Source organism: Oreochromis aureus, linkage group 22 (assembly GCF_013358895.1).
Source record: "Oreochromis aureus strain Israel breed Guangdong linkage group 22, ZZ_aureus, whole genome shotgun sequence".
Lineage (NCBI taxonomy): Eukaryota > Metazoa > Chordata > Actinopteri > Cichliformes > Cichlidae > Oreochromis > Oreochromis aureus.
In genome coordinates this window covers 21,888,939-21,901,174 of record NC_052962.1, presented here as the reverse complement: position 1 = coordinate 21,901,174, position 12,236 = coordinate 21,888,939, and the positions used below count along the sequence as shown (strand labels likewise).

The window sequence follows — 12,236 nt, the reverse complement described above, 5'->3', positions numbered from 1 at the left end:
GCTGGGGGCTGACAGATAGTTCCAAATGGTAGTTTTTTCAGGTGCTCACTGAAGCCAAATGCAACCCAGACAGTCACCGCGATGCAGTGAGTTTCACAGCACACGGCTGTGTTTGTTTGACTGGAAGTGGTGAGGGACTGCTTGCTGTTGTGTGGAACAATGCAGGAGCAAAATTGTCATTAAAGATAAACTGACTAAAGCCACTTTTAACCTCAAATCCTTTTTTTAATATTAGCTTGATAGCATCTGAACATGATGCTTTGTGACTAAAACAGCACCCCGGACACCTTTTCATGTTCTGATAACATTTATGTGTCATTTACAACACAAGTCTGAATTTTGTTCTGTGTGACAAAATTACAACTGTGCAGTAGCTCTCACCTGAGTTGCCCCCAAAAACGTGGATAATGTCAAGTAAGATTAAGTGAGATTAAGACTTTTGTCTAAGATGCATTATCTCGTTTCCTGAATCCAGAAGACAGAGTGCTCTCATGAAGCCTGTATAGCATCGGCAACGGCAGCTGTCAATCACTGCAGAGCACACAGACTGATGCACACACATAGTCCTTGCTCATAGTGACAATACTAGACAGAACTAAACCTGTAAAGGTGTGCTTTAAATCAGCTGCAGGAACGTTTCAGGAACTTTTATGGGTCTAACATGGCATTTCTAAAAACATTACAATGTGAGGTATCCTAGATTTGCTAGTTTATGTCGAGCAGTGCGTTGTTGATTATTGCTTATGCAAGACATACTCGCCTTATGCTTAAACAGCCTCTGCATTGCTTTAGTTTTGGTGTCTTTGGGGGTGACTTTTTAAGTATTTTCATGCAAAATTTCTTGTTTTTTTTGACAAAGTAGGTTTGACATTGCTTCTGTTCAGCTGAAAACACGAAGCTCTTAATAGCAGTTAATGGTATTACTTAGCAATAAACAATCACAGGATAAAATAGCAAATGACTAAGAATGAAAATAATTGTGACAGTAATGTTTGTAACCCTAACTTTTACATTATGGAAACGTTTCTTTATTATGTGCAGTTTCTTCCCCATTAGTATGAAAGGAAGTTTCCCTCTGAGTGAGATGACTCAGTGCTCTCTTTCTCGGCATCGCGCATTACAGAAGTCACTTTTTCAGTCTTAACAAATCAATGCTGAGATTGGACATTCTTGTCTCCAGCTGCTTTGAGTCCATCGGATACATTTGACTGCAATAACAAACACTGTTAAATTTGACTCTTCAATCCTTACAGTGCCAATTGTCTGAAATGAAAGATGAAAAGTGCCAAATTTTAAGAATAATGGAGAACCTGCTGCGTCTTTGATTACACGAGAAAAAAAGGGAACTAGAGAGACTGGCAGAAAAGTGGATTTAACGACTGTGAGAGAAAACAAAACTGTGACCTAGAGGATATGTGGGAAGATTTTTTAAGTAGAGTAAGCTAATGGAAACGGTAAGCAAGACTTACTAAAACAGAAAGAAAGCTACGACGCAACTGAATACATCACAATTACAACTTTTTTTAAAATAAAGATTTCAAGGCTTCACCGTCAGGTTTTTATAGTAAAATAAAAATAAAAACAAGTAAAATATCAGCCTTTTTATTAGCTTGTATAATTGGTCGAGCTCCATCCTGGTGCACTAAGGAGATCCAGCTTTTCGGAGACATCTGCCCCAGCTCCTTAACCGAGTAGATTTACAACCACCTCTGTTGGAATATTAAGCTGAATACCTACGTTTGGAGTGAGGAAAATAACTAACCTCTCTAATGGATAAGTGCCCTAGAATGCCTAATGCTAAGCCCCGGTGTGTGTGTGTGTGTGTGTGTGTGTGTGTGTGTGAGTGTGTGCGTGTGTGTGGTAATCGCCATAGCAGGTTCTTGCCATTAGTGCACTGCTGAACAAGGCAGCAATTCATTCAGCAGATTTAACTGTCTGGTGTGTGCATGTGTATGTGCGTGTGTTTGAAAGAGAGAGAGAGAGAGAGAGGGAAAATCTATGAGCCTGTGTGTGTGTGTGTGTGTGTGTGTGTGTGTGTGTGTGTGTGTGTGTGTGGTAGGTTTCTAAGTGTAGAATGTGTGTTGTTTTTAGAGAATTGTTTCCGTGCGCCTGTCTGCACCATATGGTCCAATGTGGAAAAAAGGCCCCTTTAGGGGTCTGTGCGTATGGGAATATGTATGGAGTGTGCATGTGTGTATGTGAGTGAGAGAGAGATAGGGGGCGAGCGAGCGAGGGTATGTGTGTTTGTGTGCATGAACGTGTGTACAGCGGTCTGGTCTGCCCAGAGTGAAGCTGTAAAAACAAAAACGTCTTGAGAAAAGAGAGAAAAAAAAAGTCTACATAGGAGCAGTGATGTCAGCTACTACCCCTTTTCCTCCGACTCAAACACACATACATGCGTATTCACCGCGCTTCCTTTTTTAGCTCTCATAAATTGCAACATTTGCCTTTTTTTCCTCTTTCACATTAGCTATATTAGAAATTGTCAAAACGAATGTGTTTTTTTTCCTTAACTCTAATGATCGCTTTCTATTTTTCTCCAATTATTACTTTCTTTCCAGCAATTGTGTTTTGCCGCTCTCATGGGGGATAGAGCTGAGGGGGGGGGGTTATTGTTTTCTCAAATTGGTGAAAATAATCACTTTAATTTTTTCTCCAGTAATCACTTTCTTCTCTCCTCTTGTTTTTCATTTATCCTTTTTTTGTTTTTCGTTTGCCGTTTATTTTGTCTAATTGCCGTAAACCTCGAGGCTGTGGTAATGACTTCTGAGGTTAACGAGCTTCTGCTAACAATCACTCACTCGCTTGCGCAGCCACACACTTGTGTAACCAAACACAAACTCTCAAGCGAGCACAATACGTACATTTAGATCACATATATATGTGAAAATGGACTTGTTCCTGCTTGTTCCTTCGAGGATTTCGCACACCGAACCCTCTAACCCTCATCTGCAGAAGCCTTTCACAAAATGTGCAAGCTTTGATATTATGGTAAAGAAACATGTCATGTTTGATTCATGAAGTTCTTTACAGCTTCGGTTCGAGTGTTGGATCCAAAGTTACAGTGAATTTGTAAGCAAAAAGGCCAATTAGTCTAAGGGGCCATGTTTCCATAAATAATTTGTGTTGAGTTTTTGTCAGACGTGTTGAGAAATGCTCATATATCACTGTCTCTAAGTAGAAAAGTTGGGAAATTAAAGAGAAATTCCCAACGTTTCTGATGCAAAGCTGTTTGTAGAATCTGTTCGCTATCTGAAGGTGTCTGTTGTTATTGCTTTTCTCACTCACATGAAAGATACCGACATACCTGCAAACACTCGCCAACTATTCACCAAGTGGTAGTGGACTGGTTCTCATCTAACGCTTTATTAGTCTATTTGGGCACACAAAGCACTTTATAGAACATGCCTCATTCACTTATGTGTATAAGCACTTTTCCCTATGCTGAAGTGCTCTCTATTCAACATTTATAGTCCGAGGAACACATCAGAGAGCAACTTGGGGTTCACCATCTTGCCCAAGATGTAGACTACAAAGGCTGTTGAAATGTAACTATGGGCAACCACAGCAATCTAGTAGCAACCAAAGCAAACCGTATACCTCTTCATTTCTGTATACTAATTTTATCTAGCGATGGCCGGCAACCTCTATTGACCACTCACCAACCAGCTGCGGAAACGAAAATTTTCCCTGTTGACGATGGTTGCTAAAGAGCCAGCGACCCGTCTCGAGACCTGTGTGACTCATTCAAAATTAGGTCACTATTAAGTCTCAGAGCTTAAAATTTAGATTGACGGCAAAAAACGATAGTTTCCCTCTCTGATGAGTGAAACTGCTGAGGTTAATTGCTGTTTATGTGGCTTTTCAGTCATTATGTTATTGCAGTAGTTTCTAAAAATGTCTATAAAATAATCAAAGAGTTCTCTTAAATGACGTTTTGGATATTTTTTAAGCGTTTGATGCATTATGCCTGTACAGAAACCTCCTCTGTAAAAGATAACGTGCCTATACTTGAACTGAACAGGCTACACAGGTGCTAATGCATCCTGGTCAGTTTTTCAAAACTTCCTTCACTTTCAGCAGCAGATTAAACAGTTTGGATGCTTTGAGATGTGAAATTCCACCAAGTCTTCTTGATGACTGGAATCCAACTTGAGTCTCAACTGCAGTCTGCTAGTTCTCCTGGTGTGAACTCTGCTTTAATCTTCCTTTCTCTCTCTTTCTTGCTCTCTCTGGTATCTTGATATGGTCTGTGTTCTGCAGTGACTTCTAAACATTTACATTTCTGCTTTTAAGTGCTGTTTATATATGGCTCTTATCTGCTATCATGCACACAACACACACACAGACACACATTCAGACAGGGACAGACACTGAATCAAATCTTTAGTCGTCCTGACAGCAACACTGTTGCTATGTCCATAATAGGACAGGAGGAGAGAGAAAGAGGAAGGCAGTAAGAGAAAAGAGTGCCACATAGACAGAAAGAGGGGGAGGCAGATAATTTGCCACCAGAGTGTTTTGTGGTGAGGTGAGGCGTGGAACTGGTGACTTTAGCTCACAGGCTTTTTTGTGATACTCCAGTGATCCCCAGTAGTGAAATCGTCTCTTTTCATCTCCCCCTGTAGATTGCAACCTCCGCTACAGAACAGCACCCCTGGGACTGGTAGGCATTTGGTGTCTTGCTCAAGGACACTTTAGCAGGTTGGATTTTCACAGTCACGAGGGAGATAACTTAGCCTTCTGGTTGAAGGATGCTTTACTCTTGAGTCACTCTGCCACCCTTCCCTGCTACCCTTGGCTTGTATGCTTGAACGCTGCCCTATCTTGATAAACTCTTGACAAATTTCCAGCATGGAAAAAAACACCTTTGGGACCAGTGGCTCCACCCTGTGCTGCACTCAGCAGGGACGCATTGAAAAGGACTGCACGCTGTTACTGCACAGCTTAGAATTTTAAAGCAGGAATTCTCAAATTTTCAGAAAACCAAATGGATAGATACGATGAAAAGTTTTTAAAAAATTTGACTTATTATGCTTTTCTCTATTTCCCGGCTTAACGGTGGAAGCTTATACTAAAGGTAGCCAAGGTTTCAAATAATGAGTTTAGCATATGTGCAAGGAGCCCCTCGGGTTTCGCACTGCTCTAAATGAAAGGATACAGAAAGTTTTTTTTTCTACTCTTGCCTCTGTATGAAGTCAAAGACAGTGGATATCCCTGATATGGTCAACTCAGCACACATCTCTGCCTACTAGCACAGAAGCTTGACATGCCTGCTTCTGTCTATGATGGTAGAATAATGAATAGAAACAGAGCTAGGGCCTCAGTCACACACGCTGGTCAGTGACCTTGTCACTAGGAAAAATTGTGTATTCCCTGACCAATTGGCAAGTTTTTGCTGTTTAGCAAATTGCCATTGGTGTGGAAGATACTCACTTGTCTGCAAACAGTTCTTAACTAACCACTGAAAGGTAGTGAAACATGAAAAAGTGTGTAAGTTGTGCCATTTCGCTTCCAGTTTGCATCACACCTTTTAAGCTTTCAATACTGTTAGCGAGCAGTTAATGAGTGTTTGCAGACAAGTTGGCATCTTCCTTACAAACATCTAGCAACTCCAGCACCCTACTTTCAGTGCAGAATCGTTTACTTCTTTGCAACCAATTTTACCAACAGCAAGAATCCTCTTAAAACCACACACAACTAGTCAGGGAAATAGTAATTTTTTTCCTAGCAACTAGTTTTTTGCCAGTTTATATAGTACAATTTAGTTATATAGTCTATAGGCCTGTTTTCCTGAGGCCTAAAACAGCTTTGGATTTCAGGATTATTTTGATCTGACAATCATACAAAGCTACTCTTAAAACAAAAGGAAATGAGCACAGTGAGCACTTTAAACAGTTTTGATTGATAATATTCCAAGTTATTTAAGTCAGAGTTATTTGACATTTAGAAGACAGAACATTACACACAAGTTTGCAAGGACCAGATTTATTCTGCTGTTCTTTGTTGGGATTCCTACATTGGGAACCATTGTTTTAAAGTTTTCAGTTTCTAACATAACTTGAAGTAGGTCAAAGAGTACATGCCAGTTTCTGAAGCATAGCTCACAGCTGATCCCGATCCCCCAACCCCTCCCGTTAAACTCAGACAAGAGAAAAGACAATTTTATTACAGGGATCAGTTGAGTATCACATCACACAAGACTCCTTTTCATGTGATCATCTAGTGACACACTGTCACATGGCTGGAAATTGACAGCGTAGGTTTTTTTGGGGGTTTTTTTTAAGTCTTTTTTTGGAGGATAGTTGAATTTATTGCTTCGGGGAGATGTCCTATGAATCGCAGGATGATAAGGAAAGGAGAAGGAGAGGGAGTGATCGAAAGCCTCGTTAGATAGGAAAAATGTAATGCACACATAGAGGGGGAGAGAGAGGGAGAAAGAGAGGGAGAGAGGAAATGACACATAGGTGGAAAGAATCTTATCCCTGCTTCTGTCTCATGCTGGCTTTCTTTTCTTGCACACACACACACACACACACAAACACACACACACGCTATAATTGAACACTAATTGAACACATCTTATCTGCGTATCTGTCCAAAGAGGTTCAGAGTAAAAGGTTGCGTGTGTTTGTGTGTGTGTGCACATGTGCGTGTGCAGTCTGATTCTTATCAAACTGTTTTACTCAGAGCTGCTTTTAAGGCAATGAATTCGCATTTCATCCTCTTTCTGGTTCCCTGTCTCTTCCTTTTCAGGCTGTCTTTCTAAAGCTCTCTTTCTCAGTCTCCCTACCTTTTTTTTCCCTAACGTCAGTAGGTCTTCTCATCAGAAGGTCATCTTACAAAATACAAGTTGATTAGTCTTAGGAGGTGCAAGGATCTGATGTCAGAGACCTTCAGATCAGCTGCCAAAAAGCCTTGTAATTTATTTTTTGGGTTAATCAACCCCAGAGGATAAACAATTGTGAATGGCAAAGCATTTGCAGCGATTTCAGTTTTGCATGCCTTCACTTTTTTGAGTCCTTGCCAGACTTGTGGTTTGTTATGTTTGACTCATGCATAACTGGGACGTAATGGCGCAAGTACAAATATTAAATGCTGACAACAGGTAATATTGAGAGGAAGTTAGCTAAAAGGTGCAGATAGAGGGTAACAGATAGCTGTTCGGCTTGACAATTTCCCTGATACTACCAATGTGTATTTGATAATTTTATACCTGTTGTGTTGCTCCAGGTCTATGGGACAGTCTTTAACATTGGGAGAACAGCTTAGGCTGCCAATTGTAGTAAAAATTGAACATGTTGAAAAAAATAGAAGGAAGAGATTTTCAGCAGCACACCAAGGTTACGCCATTTTTTTAATGTCATTCATCAGCGGCATAGATCAGAGAGATTAGAGAGGAGAACAAAAAGAGACAAAAAGAAGGGAAGACAGAGGGAGGGGCTGGGTATAAAATAAGAGATGAAAGGATTTAGGGTGTAGTATCAGCTAGATAGGTTTAAGCGCTGAACTCGTCGCTCGGTGCGCGTCCATGCTTGTATTTGTGTGTATGCATGTGGAATTTTTTTAAGGGTGTACCAGCAGTTAGATGGGTGTGAGAACTAAACATTACATACCTGTGCTCTTATTACTGATCCACCCGAATCTCTTGTAAATCTCTGACCTATTTAAGGTGTCCTGATCTAGTTGAGAACACACGACCTCAACACACACGCAAAAGAGGCTGATAAGTTCTGGCAGAACAGGTAGGATAGGGTGTGTTAAGCTCTTCTTTTTCAAATGTGATCATGTCATTAGTTTGAGGCCTGGCGAGCTGATAGCTAAACCGCGTTGGAATCACGCCCTCAGAAAACAGGCCTCCCTTGTTGAATTCAGACAGTGTGTTTTGTAATCACGGGTAGAGTTTGCTCAATGCTGTAGGTGACAAGATATACCTTCTTGGAGTACTGCTGTCTTCTGTAGTCACTTTAATTGACATGCAAAATAAATGCACAGGAATATTGAAAGTTTACCTTGTAGCCTCTCCTTTTTGATGTCAGAATTATCAGAGCCCTGTATCCGTTCACAGTGCCAGTTTCTAAATGGCAAACATATTTTAGACAAGACCGAGCGTAATGCTGCATTTACCCTCAGGTCCAGAATATGATGAAAACCTACCTAAGGTCAGAGTGAATTTCCTTAGCAGGTGTTTACAGGAGGCTCTGTTTACATTCACTTCTTTCTCTCTTTTTTTTTTCTACATAACTTATTATCCAAAGTGCATTGCAGGTGGGATGCTGGCGCCAGCTCCACAATACACGATTAATGGTCGATACCATTCTGTCGATATTGCAGCCAGAGGACTTGAGTCAAGACGACCCTCCTGGAATAATCGCCACCTTCATCCCGCTCACAAAGCCTCTGCTTCACGCTCCTCCATAAAATCATCCAGAGCACGCTGAGACAAATAATCACAGTTGATCGATTTCAGTTTATCATGTTGAGAATGCAGAATTAGATCAAATCGGGTCAGCGTACATTAGGGTGACGTCCTCCTTATGTATGAGCTGTGCAGTTTGATGTGAAAACTGGAGTAATAAAGTTATTCTAGTTTAACTTGGTATGCCTAGCGGATGCTAGACAGGTTGGAATATGCTGCAGTAGACGTAGGCTGTTGGACGCTTAATGCACTGAGTGTTTCCTCTTCACTCACTATGTGTTTATACACCAATCATAAGTTTTTATTATTCTGTGCTCTCTTCCATGGCATGTCTTTTGTCCTGTCTTCCTCCCCTCACCCCCAGCCAGTCGCGGCAGATGGCTGCCCCTCCCTGAGCCTGATTCTGTTGACGGCTTCTTTCTGTTAAAAGGGAGTTTTTCCTTCCCACTGTTGCCAAGTGCTTGGTCAAAGGGGGGGCTGTTCGATTGTTGGGGTTTTCTCTGTATTACTGTAGGGTCTTTACCTTACCAACATAAAGCACCTTGAGGCGAAATAAAACCGAATTGAATTGAATAGCAGTTTTAAATTACAAGATATATTTAAACACTTCTCTAACAACATTGGATCATTTCAAAATTTTAAAAGTACTTACCTTAGTTAACCTCAAAATACTGAGAATTCATTATTTCACATCTTATTTTTTGTTCCACATAATTTTCAAACATGAAATGAAATCTTGTCCGAACATTTCATTTAATACCGAGGAAGACAGTGCTCCTTTTCCCTGTGGTGATGTGTAATGATGGTTGAAACTCAGTGCATATCAGTGGTTTGAGAGAAGTCATAATTTAAATTCATGATTGTGATGGGTTTACTCCACATCTCTCACGGTTTATGTAGGCAACCGCATGACTGCATTGCAATCTATTGACATGTGAGTGAAGTCGCAGCATCACAGTCATAAAAACCGGTCCACTTCATAATGTGCTCTGCTGGTAACGACTCTTTTAAAATGAAAATAAAGTTCTTTCGCGCTGTGATAGGGCGACGGCTAAACATTGATTCCTCTTCTCCTAAAAGCCAAATTTATGATAAATCTAAACAAATTTCACATTGAGCCCATGTTATGTGTTTATGTGTGTGTGTGTATGAGAGAGTGATAGGGCTTTTATCTCAAGCACTGATGTCGCAACAACCTGCAACTTCCCCTAGCACAGGAAGGCTAACAGTCTGCACATTTGTCTGTGTGTGTCTGTACTCGTTTCACTGATCTTGTGGGGACCCAAATCTCTTCACACAGTAAGATTGAGGGGACCACTTCACTTGTGGGGACAACAAGCAAGTCCCCGTGATGTAAAACGTTATATTTTAAAAAGTAGACGTGGTTCTATCTTTAGGTTACAAATAGAATTGAGATAAGAGTAGTGGAAGGTTAGTCTTAGGGTTAAGCAAGTTAGTCATGTTTATTTATATTACTGCCGGGAACACTATATCAACTTAATTTTTGGAAAACTTTACATAACATCAGTTGTGTTTGTGAGTGTGTGTAGCCGTGTGTGATGGAGTGCAGCAAGCAAGAACTCCGTGGCTTACAAAAGAAATATCTTAAACTTACGTTTATCTTTACATTAACTTATCATCTGCCTTTTTGTGGCATCCGCTTTATGATTACGTCTCATTTTCTCATAGAAACACTGTAGCAGTAAATGTGCAGATTCGTTTTTATTGTAAAAATAGTTGTAATTTTGTTTTCACTGATTTTTTTAAAGTAATTTTTCATTCCAGACCAAACGACTCTACTTGTTGAAAAAAGCTGGATGTTTAACTATAGAGCAGGTTTGTGTAGTCATTTCTTTTAGAGCTGTCTACCTCTGCAATTGCTCTGGGCAGGCCAAAAGTCTCGTAATGATGCACTCTCCTTCTGTCTCTATGTATCCATGCGCTTATGTGCATGTGTGTGTGTCTGTCGGTTGTGATGCAGGATAGAGGAAATGAAAGCTCAGACTTAGCCCCAAGCCTTTTCAAACTGCCCCAGTGTCTTTTGCATTGAGTTTTTGTCTGTGATTGTGTATCTCTGTGTTAGTGTCCTTAAAAAAAAAGAAAAAAAGAAGGAATACACTCATGTCGTCTCTTTGTCTCTTTTTGTTAGACTCAAATACTGACATCACACACACACAGTTACATGTCCCTACATGCAATCAAATATGCAGAGATGCACACATAGTGTAAGGAAGTGAATGAATCTCAGTTATAATTGTGAAATAGTGGCCATAGCTGCTACCTACTTCCTTTTTTTGCTCTTTGCATGGGTGTCATTAACATTTGAACTGTACTTCTACTTTTACTAATACCGCGCATCGATCTTCGTTGTTGTAAATGACAGGAACGTGACAGAAAGAACACAGGTTTACATATAAAGCAACAAAGTGCAACAGCATTTTTTTAAGCCTTTAACTAAAGCCGTTCTGCTCAGGGGGGCCTGAAACTGAAACTGTGACTTCCTGGGTGACAGTTAAGATGATGGCACCTCAGACCATTTCGGATAGAATTTATAAATGCACCATTACATAGAGTTGCGTCAGATTACATTACAGTTTAGTCAGTTACTGAATACAAATCACAGTGACAATTTGGTAATTAGTGTGTCTATATCACGCATGTTAACTGGCCTGAATATAAAAATGAAAGCTAAAACACATTTTTAAATTCCATCATATAGTTTATTACTTACAAAAAAAGCACAGCTAATTAGTTTTTGTAGCTAATTTTTTGTATATTTTAAGAGTAAGGTAGTGTAAAGTAATTAAATTATTCACAATGTTACTATAGAGATATATAATCATGATTTCAATTGTAGTCTAAACATGTTAATTTTTATATAAATCATATATATATATAATAAATGCATGATATTTATTACAATGAGCTGTAATTTTGTCAACTATTTGATATGTTTGGGCTCTAAGCTGACGGCGCAGATAAGACAACTGTCGCAAAAAAGGTTCACCACGAGCTTGGAAAGTTCAAGTCTATGCATTTCTCGGACTTTATGCGGTACGCGTTCGCTCGATGTTTTGACAGACTGCTCGTGCAGGCCATCCTAACTTGCAAAAGACTTGAGACAACAGGCAGTGTCGGCGCCCATTTCAGTGAAATGTAACCACACTTTTCTGCTTTTAGGTTTGTCAGCTTAAGTGCAGCATGCCTCTTTGTTTGTGTGTGCCAGTACAGCATATGAGAGATAAGCTGCCCCCACCCCTCACACTTTCACAGAAAGAGACCTCTCGTCTGGGTTGGGAATAGCAAAAACGCATCACACGTCAGAGCTTATCAGAGGTGTTGACTTTAATAATGGTGCCCTTTGTAATACTTACCCAACGTCTCCCTGTATGTTCTTCATCTATTTCTATCTTTCTGTTTGTGCATACAGTGGATGCAATGCTGGGCTCTCTTATATATACAGGGGATAACATGAGTGCTATATTTGCTTTGTGTGACTTACATGTATTCACTTTTTACATGTTTATTTGGTGTCCATTTAAACTGACCCATATCCTGTGTGTATGTGTGAGTATGCGTGTAATTTCCTGGTTTGTCCCCCAGCAACCTCTGAGCTATGATCGCAGGAAGATTAGAGGAAGTTGTCGGTTCTCCGCTACACACACACGCGCATACATACCTCTGCCTCCTCCCACGCTTTCACACTTATACAAGAAATGGTAGTGGGGAGTGAATGAAAGGGTGAAGAGCAGCACTCCTTAGCAAACTAAAAGAATGCATTTCATTCATCGGCTGCTCTTAGAAGCCTTGTTAAGGA

General features: G+C 40.2%; 1 protein-coding gene across 6 annotated transcripts in view; it reads left to right on the top strand.

Annotated features, from left to right (window-relative positions):
- The window catches only part of trps1 (trichorhinophalangeal syndrome I), a 115,525-nt gene that overhangs the window by 25,224 nt on the left and 78,065 nt on the right, over positions 1–12,236 (top strand). The window contains exon 3 of one of the 6 annotated variants that reach the window (XM_039605819.1): positions 4,629–4,666. The exons of the other annotated variants lie outside the window; for them this stretch is intronic. The gene's annotated coding sequence lies outside the window, so the exon portion shown is untranslated. The remainder of the gene's footprint in view (positions 1–4,628; positions 4,667–12,236) is intronic. 6 annotated transcript variants of the gene reach the window in all.